The sequence below is a fragment of the Notamacropus eugenii genome, chromosome 3 (assembly GCF_028372415.1).
Source record: "Notamacropus eugenii isolate mMacEug1 chromosome 3, mMacEug1.pri_v2, whole genome shotgun sequence".
Lineage (NCBI taxonomy): Eukaryota > Metazoa > Chordata > Mammalia > Diprotodontia > Macropodidae > Notamacropus > Notamacropus eugenii.
Genome location: NC_092874.1, coordinates 215,917,058 through 215,937,971, shown reverse-complemented (window position 1 = coordinate 215,937,971; position 20,914 = coordinate 215,917,058). Strand labels below are relative to the sequence as shown.

General features: G+C 36.9%; 1 protein-coding gene across 4 annotated transcripts in view; it reads right to left on the bottom strand.

The window, feature by feature from the left end:
- IPO8 (importin 8) overlaps positions 1–20,914 on the bottom strand; it is a 179,114-nt gene that overhangs the window by 99,398 nt on the left and 58,802 nt on the right. The gene's annotated exons all lie outside the window — the stretch shown is intronic.

Here is a 20,914-nt window from a genome sequence, read left to right as displayed (position 1 = left end):
TCTCCAGCCCAAGACAGCCTAGAAGGTTGCCAGTAAGTGTCTATTGCACTGTGCTGGGAGCAGAGTGCAGTCCAGTGTAGGCCAAAAGTGTACAGAAAGTACCTGAGCAGGCATTGAGGAGACAGAATTGCACCTGTAGCAGTTTCCAGACTTTAGGACCACAAAATGCTGAGGATAAATTGGAAGGTCAGTGGAAAAAGCCTGTGGGACTGGTGCGGAAGAGTGGAGTGGTCTGGACCTAGCCCCAGGGTGGCTCAGAGGGAAGCGGGCAGAGGAAACTGAAGCAGCCACAGCAGCAGCAGGTGCAGCTGCAGCCAACGGTTCTAAAGAGCTAGGCCCACAGATTGAGGGGGAATCAAGCCCCTGACAATATCCATCCTCACTGGAAGCAGACAATTACCTTGAAAAAGAATTCAAAAGTCAAGTAAATGGCTGGTGAAATGAACAAAAACCAAAAAAAGAATCAGACTACAGAACCTTACTTTGGTGACAAGTTAGACCAAAGCATGAAAACAGAAGAAAAGAAAGTCAAAGCTCCATCAAAAGCCTCCAAGAAAAATATGAATTGGTCTCAGGCCATGGAAAAGCTCAAAAAGGATTTTGAAAATCAGGTAAGAAAAGTAGAGCAAAAACTGGGAAGAAAAATGAGAGTGATGCAAGAAAATCATGAAAAATGAGACAATTGCTTGCTAAAGGATACCCCAAAAAATGACGAAGAAAATAACACTTTAAAAAACAGACTAACCCAAATGACAAAAGAGATCCAAAAAGCCAATGAGGAGAATGCCCTAAAAAGCAGAATTAGCTAGATGGAAAAGGAGATCCAAAAGCTCACTGAAGAAAATAATTCCTTAAAGATTAGAATGGAGCAGATGGAAGCTAATGACTTTATGAAAATCAAGAAATTATAAAACAAAATCAAAGGAATGAAATAATAGAATAAACTGTGAAATATCTTAGTGGAAAAACAACTGACCTGGAAAATAGATCCAGGAGAGACAAGTTAAAAATTATAGGACTACCTCAAAGTCATGATCAAAAAAAGACCCTAAATGTCATCTTTCATGAAATTATCAAAGAAAACTGCCCTGATATTCTAGAACCAGAAGGTAAAATAAATATTGAAAGAATCTACTCGATCACCTCATGAATGAGATCCAAAAACTAAAACTCCAAACAATATTGTCACCAAATTCCAGAGTTCTCAGGTCAAGGAGAAAATATTGCAAGTAGGGAGAAAGAAACAATTCAAGTATTGTGGAAATACAATTAGGATAACACAAGTTATAGCAGCTTCTCCACTAAAGGATCACAGGGCTTGGAAATATGATATTCCAAAAGTCAAAGAAACTAGGAATAAAACCAAGAATCTCCTATCCAGAAAATCGCCTACTATTTTTCAGGGGAAAAAATGGTCATTCAATGAAATAGAGGACTTTCAAGCACTCTTGATGAAAAGACCAGAGCTGAATAGAAAATCTGACTTCCAAATACAAGAATCACGAGAAGCATGAAAAGGTAAACAGGAAAGAGAAATCATAATGGACTTACTAAAGTTGAACTGTTTTCATTCCTACATGGAAATATTTATAACTCTTGCAACTTTTCTCAGTAACAGGGTAGCTAGAGGAATTATATACATATAGACAGAGGGCACAAAGTGAATTGAATAGGAAGGGATATCTAAAAAAAAATAAAATTAAGGGGTGAGAGAGGTGGGAGGAGAAAGGGAGAAATGGAATGGAGCAAATTACCTCTTACAAAAGAGGCAAGAAAAAGCTTTTTTAAATGGAGGGGAAAAGTGGGGAGGGGAGAGGGAAAAAGTGAAGCTTACTCTCATCACATCTGGCTTAAAGAGGGAATAATATGCACACTCAATTTGGTATGAAAATCTATCTTACACTACAGGAAAGTAGGGGAGAAGGAGAAAAGTGGGATGAGGGAAGGATGATAGAAGAGAGGGCAAATGGGAGGAGGAGATAATTAGAAATAAACACTTTTGGAGAAGGACAAGGTCAAAAGAGAATAGAATAAATGGGGGGCAGGATAGGATGGAGGGAAATATAGTTAGTCTTTCACAACATGACTTTTATGAAGTCTTTTGTATAACTACACATGTATAACCTATACTGAACTGTTTGCCTTCTCAGTGGAGATGGGTGGGGAGGGAGGAAAGGAGAAAAGTTGGAACTCAAAGTTTTAAAAATGAATGTTAAAAATTGTTTTTACATGCAATTGGGAAATAAAAAATAGTTAATGAGGTATAGAAATTTATCTTGCCCCACAAGAAAACAGATGAGATGGGGTTAATGGAAGAGAGGGGGTATGATAGAAGGGAGGGTAGATTGGGGGAAGGGGTAAATAGAATGCATGGTGTCTTGGGGTGGGGGAGGGGAGAGGTGGGGAAAAAATTTGGAACTCAAAATCTTGCGGAAATGAGTGTTGAAAATTGAAAATAAAAAAATTATAAGAAAAAAGGGAAATGTTCTAAGGAGGAGAAAATTAGAACAATGACACTCTGGATCCTTTTCTCTGGTAACTTTATAATTTTGAACCAAATACATGTTTCTACTCATTGTCACTTTGTTTTCCCTTCTCTTTCTCTAATCAAGATAATTAAGATAGGTTGGGGGAGATGGAGGTAGGGGAAAGGAAGGTAATGAGTAGAGCTGATCAGGGTTCATGACAGTGAACTAATCTGGTTGTGCCCCCAAGAAAAAAAGACCACGCCAATGATCAACTACATTGTCTCAACTTGTTATTACACCAAAAAATACTTTCTTTGTGTTATTAGGTATGCCAAGTAATACCATCCTGACCAGACCATAAGACCCTTGACAGCAAGGATCAGGTCTTATCTAAACATTTAATTTTTTCTGTACTGCATACTCTACATGGTTAATACCTAATAAATTTTTTACCCGTTTTGTTGATCTGTTCTAGCAAATATATTTACAAAGTGCAAACATTGTGCCTAGATTCAAATATCAAAAGACCAGTCAGTCAATATATGTCATTCATTTCCCCTATTAAAATGTGATCTCTTTCAGAGCAGGTATTATTTTTTTTCTATTTATATCCTAGCGTTTAGCCCACTGTTTTGCATATAGTGTTTAATAAATGCTTCCTTCCTTCCTTCATTCATTCATCTGACCTCTGGTTAAGCAAGAAGACTCCTTTACTGAAACATTTGTACAATTACAAACAATTGTAATTTATAGCAAAATAATACAACATAAAGTACAAGCAAAAGAGCAAAGCACAAGCACAGTATTAAAAGACATTCAGGGAGGGCCAGTCTTGTTTAAAAGCATCAGAAAAGGGGGAGGAGGGTCAAGAAGGACTTTGAATGTCAAACAGGATTTTATATTTGATCCTGGAGGTAACAGGGAGTCACTGGAGTTTACTGATTGGGAGATATGGGGAAGTGGCATGGTCACAACTGTTTTTTAGGAACAACACTGACAAATTGAATGGAGGATGAGATCTGGAGTTGATGGGGTGTTTGGGTACACATGCTTGGACCCCAATCCTAAAATCACATTTCTCTCTAAAAATTACATTTCTCCCTAGCCTCAAAATACTCTCCCAGGCAGTTTCTCCCCAGCCCAAGGACACAACCTGCCCCAGCAACAATCATTACCTCCCTTCCTGATACAGTAGCCAGCTGCACCCATAGAATTTATGAGTCTGAACCAGCTGTGTATTGGCTGAATAGGCTTTGTATTGGGTCATAACAACATTTACTACTCACTGACCAATCATATGTATCTTAGACTTAGACATACATATACTCCCTTGCATTTATCTTGTCTAACAAGATAATGATGAGAGCAGCCTTGTATTTCTTGGTCAGTCCTGATCATTAGTTGACTTCATGATGTTTCAGGTCTAAAACTACACCTCCATGGAGCCTCACGTTGGACTATTTTCCCATGAACTCTGGGTAAAATATCTGCACAGTAGATACCAAAAGTGCATGTTCCTTTAAGAACTAACCAATCCTTAATCACTCCCTAAACCACATAGTTAGCATATTTGGCACATTTTACTATAGAATATCCTATATAAACATTATCTGTACCCCTCTAAGGTAGCAGGTTCCCTAAGAACTCTTGACTGCTGAAAAACATAATAAATCTTTATCTTGACCTTAAGAATGCTTGAGTCTGCTAATTCATTCCAGGCAACCTGCCCCTGTACTCCAGTCTTTGCAAGGGTCTCACCACCCCCTCCACTTTCAGCCTTCATCACAGTGTAGGGAGACTTCTGGCAAGCAGATCCACCAGCAGACTACTGCAGTGGTCCAGGTATGAAGTGATGAGAGCTTGCAGTAGGGTGATGGCAATGTCAAAACAAGAGAAAGAGGCTTACACAAGAGTTTTATGAAGATAGAAACAATAGGACTTGGCAACAGTTTGGATATGAAAATTAAGGATGAAACATAAGTTGTGAATTTCAGTGATTAAAAGGTTAGTGTTACCCTGAAAAGCATCAGATGGGTCAGGAAAAAGGTAGAATTTAGGTTCTGGGGAGAAAGGTAATGAATTCCTTTTTGGACATGCTGAGTTAAGATGTCTATAGTACATACAGTTTAGATGTCCAGTAGGTAGTTGGGAGGTAAGCTGAAACTGAAAGTCAACAGGGAGAACAGAACAACATAAGTAGATCTGAAAATCATCAACATAGATATGATAGTTGAATCCATGGGAACAAATGAGATCACGAAATGGTAGAGAAAAAGAAAAGAAGAGACCCCAGGCCAGAAAACTGGGAGATAACCAAAAATTTTTTGGAAGTTTTTTCTGACATCAAGCCTAAATTTTTCTCTTCTCCAAACTAAACATTCCCGGTTGTATCAACCAGTCCTTATATAAGACATGATCTCAAGGAGCTTTACCATCCTGACTATCCTTCACTGGATGCCCTACTTCCTAAAATGTGGCACCAAGAACAGAAGACAGTACTCCAGGTATCGTCTAACAAGCTCAGAGTACAACGAGAAGATCACCTCCTTATTTTTGGGCACTATGCCTAACGCACCCAAAGTTTGAATTCATTTTTATTTTTTGTTTGTTTTTTGGGGCAATACCACATTGCTGACTCATGCTGAGTTTTCAGTCCACTCAAATCTACAACACTCTTTTAGACAAACTGATCACTGACCACAGTTCCCCCATTCCTAAGTACCAAGATACCCTTAGAAAAAGATAACAGGCAGCATACGACCAGGGGGTCAAAATATTGCTACTAACTCAAGTACGACCTCCCCTTAGCACCTAATGGAGGCATCACGGAACTCATAAGCCATGACCCATTTTTCAACCCAGACCCTTGAAACCCTGGGGAACAAACTCCATGGAGATCAGACCTGGCAACTGTGCTTGCCAGTGATGTAGCCCTTGCCTTCTCAGAAGTCACAGCTATGGAGATTCACAAAAGAAAATTTTCAGCACTCAAGTGATTAGCACTGTGAAGTCAATCATTCAACCAATAAGCATTTGTTAAGTGTCTATTATGTGCCAGGGAGAATGTTAAATACTAAGGACAGAAACATTAAGAATGAACTCCAAGGCTCAACATCAGAAATAAGAATGATTTTATCAATGGAAATAAGACTTAAGAAGATGCTCTGCAGCTACATACTGGTCTTTTGTAGTGGCCCTGCAGCTAAACCCTACTATATATGTTTTTGTTATTGTTTAATCATTTTTCAGTCATATCTGACTTATAATAACCTATTCATGGGTTTTCTTAAAGGTAAAGATACTGAAGTAGTTTTCAATTTCCTTCTCCAACCCTTTTTACAGATGAGTAAACTGAGGCAAATAAGGTTAAGTAACTTGCCCAGGGTGACAATGGTAGTATCTGAGGCCAGACTTGAACTCAGGAAGAGGAGCCTTCCTGATCCAGGATCAGAGTTCTATTCACTGCACCACCTAGCTGTTATCTCTACAGAAATCAGCTCTTTGAGGTCAGGAGGTAGATCACTTTTCTATTTGTATCCACTACAGATAATCACAGTACTTGGCACAAAATAAACCCTTAACAATTATTTTTTATTGATTGATTGATTCGTCCATTCATTTTTTCAACTTGTGGCTGTAAAGCTAATTTTTATTAACCCAAATGTAAGATTTTACATTTTATTACTACTAAATTTCATCTTCGCAGATACTGAATACTAAGTTTCAACCACAGTGGATAAAGAATTAACATCAAACCCAGAACAGCTTGCATTTAAGTCAAGTCTTTGATACATTTCCAGCTGAATTATCAGGTCAAGTTACTTAACTTCTCAGTGACCTAGTCACTCATTAACACTGTCAAGTGGAAGAAAAAGAAGTCTACAGGGATTGGCAAGAGGGAGTAACTGTAACAATGAAATCACAGGTCCAATTCCTATCCCCTAGATTTTGTCTTATTATATTTGTTACAAGGTTATCAACCATGAAAATCTTTTTTGTGGACACTGATAGTCATCTATCATGTTAAGACAAATTTGATCAGCATGTCATTTATACCATTATCCAAGTTATAATAAAATATATTAATACAGGAGCAAAAAAAGCACTTGAAGCAGAACCCAAAGATCTCCTGCCAAGAAACACTTAATGACTACTAATGGAGAATGTCAATTTGCCAACTTCTAAACCCAATGAATTATACTACTACCTAAACCATATCTCTACATAATTTCCACAATAAAACAAGAGATAATTTATTAAATTCTCTGCTAAAATCTAGGTAAATTGTAACTGATATAGTAACCTAATCTACCAGTTTAGTGACTGTGATGAGAAGAATATCATAAGAACTTATCCCAGGCAAGGCATACTAGTTTTGCAACCATCCTTGAGGTTATACTGGCTCAGAGAATTAACTCTCAGACTGCAGATGTAGCTTTACTTGGTATCCTCAGTATAAAAAAAACAGTACAAGAGGCCAAGAATTCTCCCTTGAGGCTTTGGATAGCAAAATGGCAGAGTGACTAACACAGAAAAGCAGCACTCAGCTTCATTAACTTCATATTCAATAATCCCTTCCTGCTCGGCTCTGAATGCCCTTCCTCTATTAGGGCTAAGTAAACCTCTTTTCACTAACCAGTAAAAGGACTATAAGTGTTATATTTTATTCCAATTTTGAACATGAGATACCTAATCAGCCTGGTCAAATGTGAACTCTCTTACTCAGTCCTGGTCTATGACAAAAACCTTGTCAAAAAAAAGAAGAAATAAGGCTATTCTGGTGAGACCCAATTTTGAGGAAGTCATTTCAGCCCTTTTCTAGTTGTTCATTATCCATCTCTTTATCACACACTAAAATGCTGACAATATTTTAAGTCAAGCACACAGCTAATTTTTTGCAGACTCTTTTCCAACACTTTTTATGAATTATGAAATAGCTATCCTTTCTCTGAGATCTTTCAAAGATCACTGACAATGACTCAACAATTACATCTGCTACTTCTTTCAATATCCATGCATGCAGATGGGCAGAGCCAAAATAGCAGAAAAAAGCCAGGAAGTTGCCTAAGTTCTCCCCAGAAGAAACAATAAATCAAGCCTCTTAAAAATTCCTGAGTGATACAACCCACAAAAAGAGAAAGTGAACAATTAGGTATCTTACCCTATAGGAAAGTAACGGAGATTGCAGCGGGGGAGGGGGCAATTACAGAAGGGAGAGCAGACTGAGGGAAGGTGAAGTTAGAAGTTAACACTTGAAAAGGGACAAGGTCAAAGGAGAAAACAGAAAAATTGGGGGGCAGGATGGGATGGAGGGAAATATAATTAGTCTTTCACAACATGGCTATGATGGAAGTGTTTTGCATAATTACACGTATATAACCTATATTAAATTGGTTGCCTTCTCAAGGAGGATGAGTGGGGAGAGAAGAAGTGAGAGAATTTGGAACTCAAAGTTTTTAAAACAAACGTTAAACAAGACACAGCAGTCAATGAAACCCAAGGACCTAAGCTTCTGAGATAAAAATTCACTGTTTGACAAAAACTGCTAGGAAATCTGGACAATAGTGTAGCAGAAACTAGGAGTAGACCAATGCCTGACACTGCATACCAGAATAAAGTCCAAGTGGGTACATGATCTAGGTATAAATGCTGATACTATAAACAAACTAAGGGAGCAAGGAATAGTTTATTTGTCAGATTTGTGGAGAATGGAGGAATTTATGACCAAACAAGAGATAGAGAACATTATGAAATGCAAAATGGATAACACTGATTACATTAAATTTAAAAGTTGTTGTACAAACAAAGCCAATGCAACCAAGATTAAGAGGGAAGCAGAAAACTGGGAAAGAATTTTTATAACTAGTGTCTGTGACAAAGGCATGAAAAGGTAAACAGGAAAGAGAAATCATAAGGGATTTACTAAAGTTGAACTGTTTACATTCCTACATGGAAAGATAATATTTGTAACTCTTGAGATTTTTCTCAGTAACAGGGTGAGTTGAAGGGATTATATACATATAGACAGAGGGTACAGGGTGAGTTGACTAGGAAGGGATGATATCTAAAAAAAAAGAAAATTAAGGGGTGATGGAGGAATATATTGAGAGGAGAAAAGGAGAAATGGAATGGGGCAAATTACCTCTCATAAAAGAGGTAAGAAACAGCTTTCTCAATGGAGGGGAAAACGGGGAGGTAAGAGGGAAAAAGTAAAGCTTACTCTCATCACATATGGCTTAAGGAAGGAATAATATGCACACTCAATTTGGTATGAAAATCTATTTTATACCACAGGAAAGTAAGGGATAAGTGAGGTGAGGGGGGATGATAGAAGGGAGGTCAAATGGGAAAAGGGGATAATTAGAAGTAAACACTTTAGGGGGAGGACACTTGTGGGGGAAGACAAAGCCAAAGAGAGAATAGAATAAATGGGGGGCATGATAGGGTGAGAGAAATATAGTTAGTCTTTCACAACATGACTTTTATGAAGTCTTTTGTATAACTACTCATGTATAACCTATGTTGAATTGCTTACCTTCTCAGTGGGGATGGGTGAGGAGGGAGGAAAGAAGAGGAGTTTTAAAAATGAATGTCAAAAATTGTTTTCATGGGGGCGGAGCCAAGATGGCGGAGTAGAAAGACGCATATACACATAGCTCCGAACCCACAACCTATAGAACATCAGTAAAAAGGAACTCACGGCGAATTCTGGAGTAGTAGAGGCCACAGCACAGTGGAGCAAAGGAGATTTCTGTTCCAGAGGGACCTGCAAACCTCTCGCAAAAGGTCCGTCGCGCTGCGGACGCAGAGCCCAGCCCAACCCTGCCGTGGCACAGAGAGGAGCAGATCTGAGCAGGCTTCAGGGACGGGATCTCCAGCGGCCGTGCGGGTCCCTCCACCCACAGGTGACGGGGGTCAGTGAGAGGGTCATCTTGGCAGGTCAAGAGGGGAGTGGGGTGCCTCCATAACTCACTCCCCAAGCAGGCAGGTGCCTGGATCCATTGTTGAAGGTCTATGCATAAACCCCCTGAGGGAACTGAGCCTGAGAGGCGGCTCTGCCCCGACCTGAGCACCTAAACTTAATATCACACGGAACAGCAGCCCTGCCCCTGCTGAAGCCCTGAGGCTGGGGAGCAGCATTTGAATCTCAGACCCCAAGTGCTGGCTGGGCGGATCTGGAGGTGTGATGGGTGTGGAGAGGACACTCAGAAGTCAAGTAACTGGCTGGGAAAATGCCCAGAAAAGGGAAAAGAAATAAGACTATAGAAGGTTACTTTCTTGGTGAACAGGCATCTCCTCCCTTCCCTTCTGATGAGGAAGAACAATGCTTACCATCAGGCAAAGACAAAGAAGTCAAGGCTTCTGTATTCCAAACAGACAAAATAAATATTCTGTGGGCTCAGGCCATGGAAGAGCTCAAAAAGGATTTTGAAAATCAACTTAGAGAGGTGGAGGAAAAGCTGGGAAGAGAAATGAGAGATACGCAGTCAAAGCATGAACAGCAGGTCAGCATCCTGCTAAAGGAGACCCAAAAAAATGCTGAAGAAAATAACACCTTGAAAAACAGGCTAACTCAATTGGCAAAAGAGGTTCAAAAAGTCAATGAGGAGAAGAATGCTTTAAAAAGAAGAATTAGCCAAATGGAAAAGGAGGTTCAAAAGCTCACTGAAGAAAATAGTTCTTTCAAAATTAGAATGGAACAGATGGAGGCTAATGACTTTATGAGAAACCAAGAAATCACAAAACAAAACCAAAAGAATGAAAAAATGGAAGAGAATGTGAAATATCTCATTGGAAAAACAACTGACCTGGAAAATAGATCCAGGAGAGACAATTTAAAAATTATGGGACTACCTGAAAGCCATGATCAAAAAAAAGAGCCTAGACATCATCTTTCATGAAATTATCAAGGAAAACTGCCCTGAGATTCTAGAACCAGAGGGCAAAATAAATATTCAAGGAATCCACAGAACACCGCCTGAAAGAGATCCAAAAAGAGAAACTCCTAGGAACATTGTGGCCAAATTCCAGAGTTCCCAGGTCAAGGAGAAAATACTGCAAGCAGCTAGAAAGAAACAATTCAAGTATTATGGAAATACAATCAGGATAACACAAGATCTAGCAGCTTCTACATTAAGGGATAGAAGGGTGTGGAATAGGATATTCCAGAAGTCAAAGGAACTAGGACTAAAACCAAGAATCACCTACCCAGCAAAACTGAGTATAGTACTTCAGGGGAAAAAATGGTCTTTCAATGAAATTGAGGACTTTCAAGCATTCTTGATGAAAAGACCAGAGCTGAAAAGAAAATTTGACTTTCAAACATAAGAATGAAGAGAAGCATGAAAAGGTGAACAGCAAAGAGAAGTCATAAAGGACTTATTAAAGTTGAACTATTTACATTACTACATGGAAAGACAATATTTGTAACTCTTGAAACTTTTCAGTATCTGGGTACTGGGTGGGATTACACACACACACACACACACACATAGAGACAGAGTGCACAGAGTGAATTGAAGAGGATGGGATCATATCTTTAAAAAATGAAATCAAGCAGTGAGAGAGAAATATATTGAGAGGAGAAAGGGAGAAATGGAATGGGGCAAATTATCTCTCATAAAAGAGGCAAGCAAAAGACTTATTAGTGGAGGGATAAAGAGGGGAGGTGAGAGAAAAACATGAAGTTTACTCTCATCACATCCCACTAAAGGAAGGAATAAAATGCACAGGCATTTTGGTATGAAAACCTATCTTACAATACAGGAAAGTGGGGGATAAGGGGATAAGCAGGGTGGGAGGGATGATGGAAGGGAGGGCATGGGGAGGAGGGAGCAATTTGAGGTCAACACTCATGGGGAGGGACAGGATCAAAAGAGAATAGAAGTAATGGGGGACAGGATAGGATGGAGGGAAATATAGTCAGTCTTATACAACACAACTATTATGGAAGTCATTTGCAAAACTACACAGATTTGGCCTATATTGAATTGCTTGCCTTCCAAAGGGAAGGGGTGGGGAGGGAGGGAGGTAAAGAAGTTGGAACTTAAAGTGTTAGGAACAACTGTCGAGTAATGTTCTTGCCACTAGGAAATAAGAAATACAGGTAAAGGGGTATAGAAAGTTATCTGGCCCTACAGGACAAAAGAGAAGATGGAGACAAGGGCAGAGAGGGATGATAGAAGAGAGAGCAGATTGGTGATAGGGGCAATTAGAATGCTTGGTGTTTGGGGGGGGAGGGGACAAAAGGGGAGAAAATTTGGAAACCAAAATTTTGTTAAAATGTCAAATAAATAAATTTTTAAAAAAAAATTGTTTTCACATGCAACTGGGAAGTAAGAAATACAGGTAATGAGGTATAGAAATCTATCTTGCCCCACAAGAAAATAGAGAAGATGGGGATAAGGGAAGGGAGGGATATGATAGAAGGGAAGGCAGTTAGGGGAAAGGGGGAATGAAAATGCATGGTGTCACAGGTTGGGGGGAGGGGAGAGATGGGGAGAAAATTTGGAACTCAAAATCTTGTGGAAATGAATGTTGAAAACTAAAAATTAATTAATTTATAAAAACAATTTATACTTTTTTTTAAAAAGAGTACTACTTTTTTGTTCAAGACACCATTCCAGCTAAAGAAGTTTTATAGGCAATTACCTTCATCTGCGTTGGAAGCAGGTTGTGATAACACATATCTGGAATCAGATGTTCCAAGGGATAAGTCATTATCATGCTCAGTCCCTCTTGTTTCTACCATCCTCTTTTTAATGAGTCAAGCATAAGGATTTCAACCTCAACAGAAAACATTCTTTTCAAATCTGTAATTCAATAATGAATTACAGGCTTTGGTTTGTGGTACTGCAAGTAAAAGAGAGTCCAGGGAACTTTGATAGTTTTCTAACCACAGCTCTACCCTACATTTCTTAGTATTAGCTGGAGTAAAATTATTCTTTCAAAGAGCTTTTCATTTCCAACTATATGACTGATTATTTCTGGAGTTAATTTTAGGGACTTCTTAAGTTCTGAGGATGTCTGTATATCTGTTCTTTCTTGAAGGCTGAAAGGTTTTAATAATTCACATTTAATTGGCAAAATCAAGTGTTTTACATCTTTCATCCGCAAACAGCTTCTTAATCACATATGATTCTTCTTTCTCATGGACTTTCCAAATGCTTTGAAATGGGGAATATTCCCTGAAATGATCAGTTTCTATGAAGATCTGCTGTTCTTTGAAATCTAACCAAGAATATTTTAATAAAAACACTTTTAGTCTACTCAAAAGGGTATACAAAGTAGTTGGTTGCTTTTTATACTCCATCAAACTATCTATAAAAATCATTTCATCATCAATATATAAATCCTGTGGTCTCCCAGTCAGTCCAAGAGGCAGGACTTGAATCCAGGTCTCACTGGTTTTTAGGTCAGTTCTATATTCACTCTCCCACACTGCCTCTCACCAGTGAATCATCAGAGAAGCTCACAGAACATGAAGGAAATTGCCCCAGCATTTCATTCAGGTTCCCACACTGTCCTCAGAGCTCAACTTTAAAAGTTACAAAATAGGCTAGAAAATGAGCAAAAGCAAAAAAGAGCCCTGATCATAGAAGGCAACTACAGGGAAGCTTCTTACAAGAAAGCTCAAAACACAAATTCAGGAGAGGACAATATCAAAATACCTTTATGAGAAGCCTCAAAGAGGAATGTGAATAGTTATGCAAGAGAATCACGAAAAAAAAAACAGCTTGAAAAAGGAAAGGCAAAACTGACTGAAGACAACAACTCCTTAAAAAATATAAGTAGGCAAATGAGAAAAAAAAAAATCCACTGAAGAAAACAATTCCTTAAAAAATAGAATTGGCCAAATGGAAAAGGAGGCACAAAAGCTGAAGAAAATAGTTAAAAATTAGAATTGGGCAAGTGGAAGCTAATGACTCTATGAGACATAAAGAATCAGTCAAACAAAGGCCAAAAGAATGAAAAAATAGGAGAAAATGTAAAAATGCCTCATTAGAAAAACAAATGACTTGGAAACTGGATCCATGAAAAGTAATTTAAGAATTACTGGACTACCTAAAAGTCAAGATGAAAAGGAAAAAAAAAGAGCCTGGATAGCATTTTTCAAGAAGTTACAAGGAAAAGTGCCCTGATACCTTATAATCTGAGGATAAAAGAGAAACTGAAAGAATCCACCAAAATGAGATCCCAAAATGAAAATTCCAAGGAATACTGTAGATAAATTCTAGAACTAACAGCTCAAGGAGAAAATATTGCAAGGCAGCCAAAAAGAAACAATTCAAATATCAAGAAGCCACAGTCAGGATTACACAGGACCTTAAAAGATGAGAAGGCTGGGCACATGATATTACAGAAGGCAAAGGAACTTGGATTAGAACCAAGAAATCAACTGCCAGCAACACTGAGTATAATCTTTCATGGGAAAAAAATGGACATTCAATGAAATAGATTTTTAAACTTTGCTGATGAAAAGATCAGGTCTTCAAATGCAAGACGCAAGGAAGAAAACTACATCTTGCCAAGACGTACCATAGGCAATGAAATAATATCAATACTAAACATATATGCACCAAATAGTATAGTATCCAAATTTCTAAAGAAGCTAAATAAATTACAGGAGGAAATAGACAGTAAAACTATACTAATGGGGGATCACAACCTCCCCCTCTCAGAACTAGATATATCTAAACACAAAATAAACAAGAAGGAAGGAGACAAATAGAATTATAGAAGTTAGATATGATAAACCTCTGGAGAAAATTTCTCAGTGGTACATGGCACCTACACAAAATCTGACTATGTTTTAGGACACAAAAAAATCACAGTCAAATGCAGAAAGGAAAAAATATTAAATGCATCCTTTTCAGATCATGATTAATAAAAATCGTATGTAATAAAGAACCACAGAAAGTTAGACTAAAAATTAACTGGAAACTAAATAATCTAATCCTAAAGAATGAGTGGGTCAAACAACAAATCATATAAACAATCAGTAACATTTTTCATTATATTTGAATTTATTTTAAACTTAAATACAAAATAAGAAAAAGTATTGCCATTTATGCAACAGAACATAAGAGAGGATTCAACATAAAGGAATGAATTTCCATTTCAAGAAAACTAATATTACACACAAATACTATACATTATTTTAAAAGCTATCCATCTTTGCTTCCTTGTATGCTTTCTTTTATACTCTGCTATGTACTTTTAACTTTATTTTTTTCCCTTTTCTCCTCCCATCCACCACACACACTCAAATTTCCCTAAACCTACCCATATATACACATATACACTCAAATACATACACATATGATCATATTATACTTATTTCACTCTTAAATCTGTTTCTCTGCAGGTGAATAGCATCTTCCTTCTTAAGTCCAAGTCTTTCAATATTTTTCTAAGTCCACCAACTCATCACTTCCCATACTACAACAATATTCAGACATAATTACATTCTATCTAGAAGTCTGCCTATGAGAGTTTTTTTCCCAATTTTTCTACATTCCTTCTACTCTTGGGTACAAAGGTTTTATTTATACAGGAAAATTTTATTTTATCAAAATTATTCATTTTACACTTCAACACTGTTCTTACCTTATAGTATGGTTTAAGGTCTGATTAAATTCTACTCCTAATCTTTATGTTATTTTTGTGTGTATCTCTCATTTTCATAACATTTCTTAAAAGCAACATATTGTTGGATTCAAATTTTTAAACTACTATTAGTTTCCATTTTATGGGTAAATTCATCCCGTTCACATTCTAACTAAAATTACTTCTTATATACTTTCCTCCTTCCTTTTTTCCTCACTATTCTCACCTATTCCTAATCCTCCTTCACTTCTCTACTTCTACTAGATCCTTTGCCCTCCTATTCCTTAACTAGCCCCCCGCCAAGAATTCCTCACTTGTCCTCTCCCTCCATCCTATACCCTTACCCTCTTATTTCTTCCTGAATTTATAAGATTTTTTATACCTTTCTGAATATGTTGTTCCCTTTTTTATCTCATTCCCATTAATCTATACACCCTTCTATACTCTTTCCCTATTTCCTATTCATCCCTTACCCTCTTCCCTCTTCCTATCTTTTCACTTATTTCTTTCTGAATTTAGAAGACTGTCATACCCTTCTAGGTATACATGTATTGTTCCCTCTTTAACCCACTCCCAACGAGTAGGGTTCCTGAACTACCATCCTCCTCCCCATCTAATTTCTCTGTATCAGTTCTTCCTCGCACACCTCATTTGTATGAGATAATACTTTTTGCTTTTTTCTATATCATTTTGCTTTTTAAAATCACATCATACTCAACTCTACCTCATTCACTCTTTCAAATTTCCCAGTTACTAACAACAATCTTAGACATATGGTTTACAGTTCCACGTATTAAAAAGTAAACAATTAGTCTTTATTGAGTCCCTTGAATTTAATCTTTGATGCTTGCCTTATATTTCTCTTGGATCTTGTATGTCAAATTTTCGATTTAGTTCTAGTCTTTTTGCAATAAAATCCTGAAAGTCTGTCAATTCACTGAATATCCTTTTTTGTTATTGTTGTTCACAATAATACTTTTCTGGGTATGATATTTTGAGTCATAAACACAGTTCTTCTGGTCTTTGACACAGTGTTCAAAGACCTGCAGTCTTTTAGTGTAGCTGCTGTCTTGTGTAATTTTAATTGTGGCTTTGCCATATTTTAATTGTTTTTTTGCTTGTTTCTCCTAATATTTTCACCTTAACCTGGGGGTTTTGGAATTTGTCTATGATATTCCTGTAGGATTTCCTCCAAGGATCTCTTTCAGGTGGTTATGGGTGCTTCTGTCTATTTCTACTTTCTCCTCCTGTTCTAACACTTCAGGATAATTTTCTTTAATTATTTCTTGTATTATTGTATCAAGATTCCTTTCTTTGATCATAGCTTTCAGGAAGTTCAATTATTCTTATATTTTCTCTTCTTGATCTGTTGTTTTTCTTATAAAATGTTTCACATTCTCTTCTATTTTTCATACTTTATATTTTGATTTGTTATGTCTTGGTCTCTTATAACTTAACTGGCTTACCTTTGCCCAATTATAATCTTCTTTTCTTTCTTTTTGGGTTTTTTTTTGGAGGGGGGAAGGCAAGGTAATTGGAGTTTAAAGTGACTTGCCCAGTGTCACACTGCTAGTAAGTGTCCAGTGTTCCACAGCTCAGTGCTCTATTCACTGTTCAACCCAACTCTAATTTTCAATGAGTTTTTTTCTTCCTTAAGATTCTGGATCTCCTTTTCCAATTGGCTGACTTTCTTTTCATAATCTTCTTGCATTTCTTGGATTGCTGTTATCTTTTTAAAAAATTTCCTCAATCTCTCTTACTTGATTTTTGAAGTATTCTTTGAGTTCTCCTATGAAGTGTTTTAGGCATGTAACCATTTGACATTACTCTTTGGGGTATGAGAGACTTGTTTTGCTTCAGTATTCTCCTCTGAAGACAAAACCCAGTTTTCTCTATTCCCATAGTAACTGTCTATGGTTGGATTCTTTCTCCTATGACTCCTCATTAAAAAAAAAAAAATTAGCAACTTATTCTCATAATCACCTCTAATCCTGGGATGTGGGGGATGATGTCTCTGATCTTGGGTACTTCTTACTGTTATTTTTTGAGCTCCTGGGCCAAACCTCTGCATTCCTTTCCCCTCCAAACCATACTGTGAGCTCCCAACACACTGTGCTGGAAACATTCTTGCTCCCTCAGAACCCTCCAGTGGCTATGACCCTCAGCACTCCCCTCTAGCCTGGAACAGAGACTAAGAATTCAGCTCTCCTGAAAGTGCCCACAGCAAGCAGCATCCCTACCCCAGTGCTTCTACACTCACCCACCATGTGCTGGTTCCTTCTCAACCAGGTCTTGCCCAGCACAACTGGGCCTGGCATCATTTGTCAGCAGAGGTTCCCTCAATCTTCCCCTGCTCAGATGTCCAACTCTTCACACAGTCCAGGAGGTGAAAATTCCTGTGGCTGAGATTGAGGCTACCTCCCAACAGAGCCACCTCCAGGGTTCATCTCTTGGTGTTTCAGCAGAACTAGCCTGGAGGTGTTTATACTTTACTAAGGCTGAATCTCTGTCCTAGATCTTTCTTTGAATCTTCTCGGATTGTCCCAGGAGGCCCACTGTTATGCCACAAGTCTTCTATATTTTTGCCTCTCTACATTCACCCTGAGGCACTATTTTGTTGAGGAAATCTGAAGAGCTTGGAATTTTCTGACCTACTCCACCATCTTCCCAGAACCCTAACAATTAATAATTTCAAAGAGAATGACAATATTGAGACAAAGTACCAAAATTTATGCAATGCAGCCAAAGCAGTATTTAGGGGAAATTTTATATCACTAAATGCTTATATCAATAAAACAGAGAAAGAGCAGATCAAGTGATTGAGTACATAACCAAAAAAAACCTAGAAAAACAACAAATTTAAAATCCCCAAATAAACATCAAATTTGAAATTCTGAAAATCAAAGGACATTAATAAAATCAAAAGAAAACTAGTAAACTAGTAAATAAAATTAAGAGCTGCTTTTACAGAAAAAAAAATAACAAAAGATAAACCTTGGAATAATTTGATTTTTTAAAAAAGAAAAAAAATCAAATTACCAGTATCAAAATAGAAAAGGATGAATTTATCACCAATGAAGACAAAATTAAAGCAATTATTAAGAGCTATGTTGTTCAACTATATGCCAAGAAATTTGACACTCTAAGTGAAATGGATGAATAGTCACAAAAATATCAAGTGCCCAGATTAACAGAAGAAAAATTGAACAAGGCATCAATAAACTCCCTAAGAAAAAATATCTAGGGCCAGATGGATGTACAAGATAAATCTACCAAACATTTAAAGAACAATTAATTCCAATACTACATAAACTATTTGGAAAAAATAAGTGAAAAAGGAGTCCTACAAAATTCCTTCTATGACAGAAATATAGTACTGACACATAAAGCAGAAAGAGTTAAAACAAAGAATGAAAATTATTGACTGATTTCCCTAATGAATACTGATGCAAAATTTTTGAATAAAATATTAGCAGAGATTACAGCAATTTATCACCACAATAATATACTATAACCAGGTGAGATTTATAGTAGGAATGCAGGGCTGGCTTAATATTAGGAAAATCATCAGCATAACTGACCACATCAGTAACAAACCAACAGAAATCCTATGATTACTTCAATAGATGGAGGAAAAGGGGTTGACAAAACATAGCAACCATTCCTATCAAAAAGACTAGAGAGCACAGGAATAAATGGGAGTTTTTTTTAAGATGATAAGCAGTGTTTGTCTAAAACCATCAGCATATATTATATGTTATGAGGATAAACTAGAAAGGAAAAGGACTTACACACACAAAAAAATGAAGGGTGAAAGAAGTATGCTCACTATCACCACTAGTATTCAATATTGTATAAGAAATGTTATCATTAGCAATAAGGGAAGAAAAAGATACTGAAAGAATTAGAATAGGCAATGAGGAAACAAAACTTGCTCTTTACTGATGATATGAGCCTTAGTTCTAGAGAAGTAACTAAAAACCTACTTGAAATAGCAACTAAATTGCAAGCTATAAAATAAACCCACATAAATCATCAACATTTCTACATATGACCAATAAAGTCCAGCATCAAGGGGTAGAAAGAAAAATTCCACTTAAAATAACTCCTGACAGTATATTTGGGAGTCTACCTGACAAGACAAACCCAGAAACTACATGACACAATTACAAAACCCTTTTCATGAAAATAAAGTCAGATCTAAACAACTGGAAAAATATCAATTGCTCATGGGTAGGACAAGTTAATATAATAAAAATGATAATTCTATCTAATTTAGTTATTCAGTAGAATACTAATCAAACTACCAAAAATTATTTTATAGAACTAGAAAAAATAATAACAAAATTCATCTGGAAGAACAAAAGATCAAGAAAAATCAAGGAAATTAATAAAAAAAATACAAAGGAAGGTGGCTTACCCACGCCACACCTAAAACTGTATTATAAAGCAGCAATCATCAAAACTATTTGGTATTGACCAAGAAATAGAGTGGTGGATCACTGGAATAGATTAGGAACACAAGACAAAGTAGTAAATGACTATAGTAATATACTGCTCAATTAAAAATATACTGTTCGACAAAGACTGGCTTCTCTGATAAGAACTTACTATTGGATAAAAACTTCCGGGAAAACAGGAAAAAAGGATGGCAGAAATTAGGGATAGACCAGAAGTTTCCAGAGTGAGCAATACCACCCTCTGGGGGGTGCTGGGATGATGAGGGGGAGGAAGGAAGACAACAGTTTTAGGTGCAACTGAGGGGTTTTGAATAAAATTAAGGGTTAACCTAATCTAACTCTGAGTAATTTTTTTTTTTTTTTGAAAAGGGGGTGGTAGGTCAAATAAGTTTGGGAACCGCTGCATAGACCAACATCTCACATTGTACACTAAGATAAGGTCAAAATGGGTACAAGATTTAGACATAAATGCTGATACCATAAGTAAATTAGGAGAGCAAGAAATAGTTTCCAAAAAGAGATAGAGAATATTATGAAATACAAAATAGATAATTTTGATTACATTAAATTAAAAAGCTTTTGTAGAAACAAAACCAATACAACAAGATTAAAAGGAAAGCAGAAAATCAAGAAGCAATTTTTACACCAAGTGTTTCTCGTAACAGCCTCATTTCTCAAATATACAGAGAACTGAGTTAAATTTACAACAATACAAGTCATTCCCCAATTGATAAATGGTCAAAGGATATGAAGAGGCAGTTTTCAGAAGAAATTAAAGTTATATAGTCATATGAAAAAATGCTCTAAATCACTAATGATTAGAGAAATGCAAATTAAAATAACTCCGGTACCACCTCAAAGTTATCCAACTAGTTAACATGACAGAAAAGGAAAATCATAAACGTTGGGAAGATATGGGAAAATTGGGACATTAATTCATTACTTGGTGGAGTTGTGAAATGATCCAATCATTCTAGAGAGCAATTTGGAACTATACCCAAAGGGCTATAAAACTGCATACCCTTTGAGTTGATACTACTACTGGTTCCATATCCCAAAAAGATCATGAAAAAGGTAAAAGAACCTATAGGAACAAAAATATTTTTGTGGTGGCAAAGAACTGGAAATTGAGGGAATATCCATCAATTGGGGAATGACTGAACAAGTTGTCATATATGAATGCAATGGAATACTACTGTGCTACAAGAAATGAGGAGCCAGCAGATTTCAGAAAAACCTGGAAAGACTTACACAAACCGAGACTGAGTAAACTAAGTAGAACCAGAACACATGCACACAGTGAAAGTATCATTGTGTAATGATCAACTGTGACAGACTTAGTTCTTCTCAGCAATACAATGGTCCAAGACAATTTAA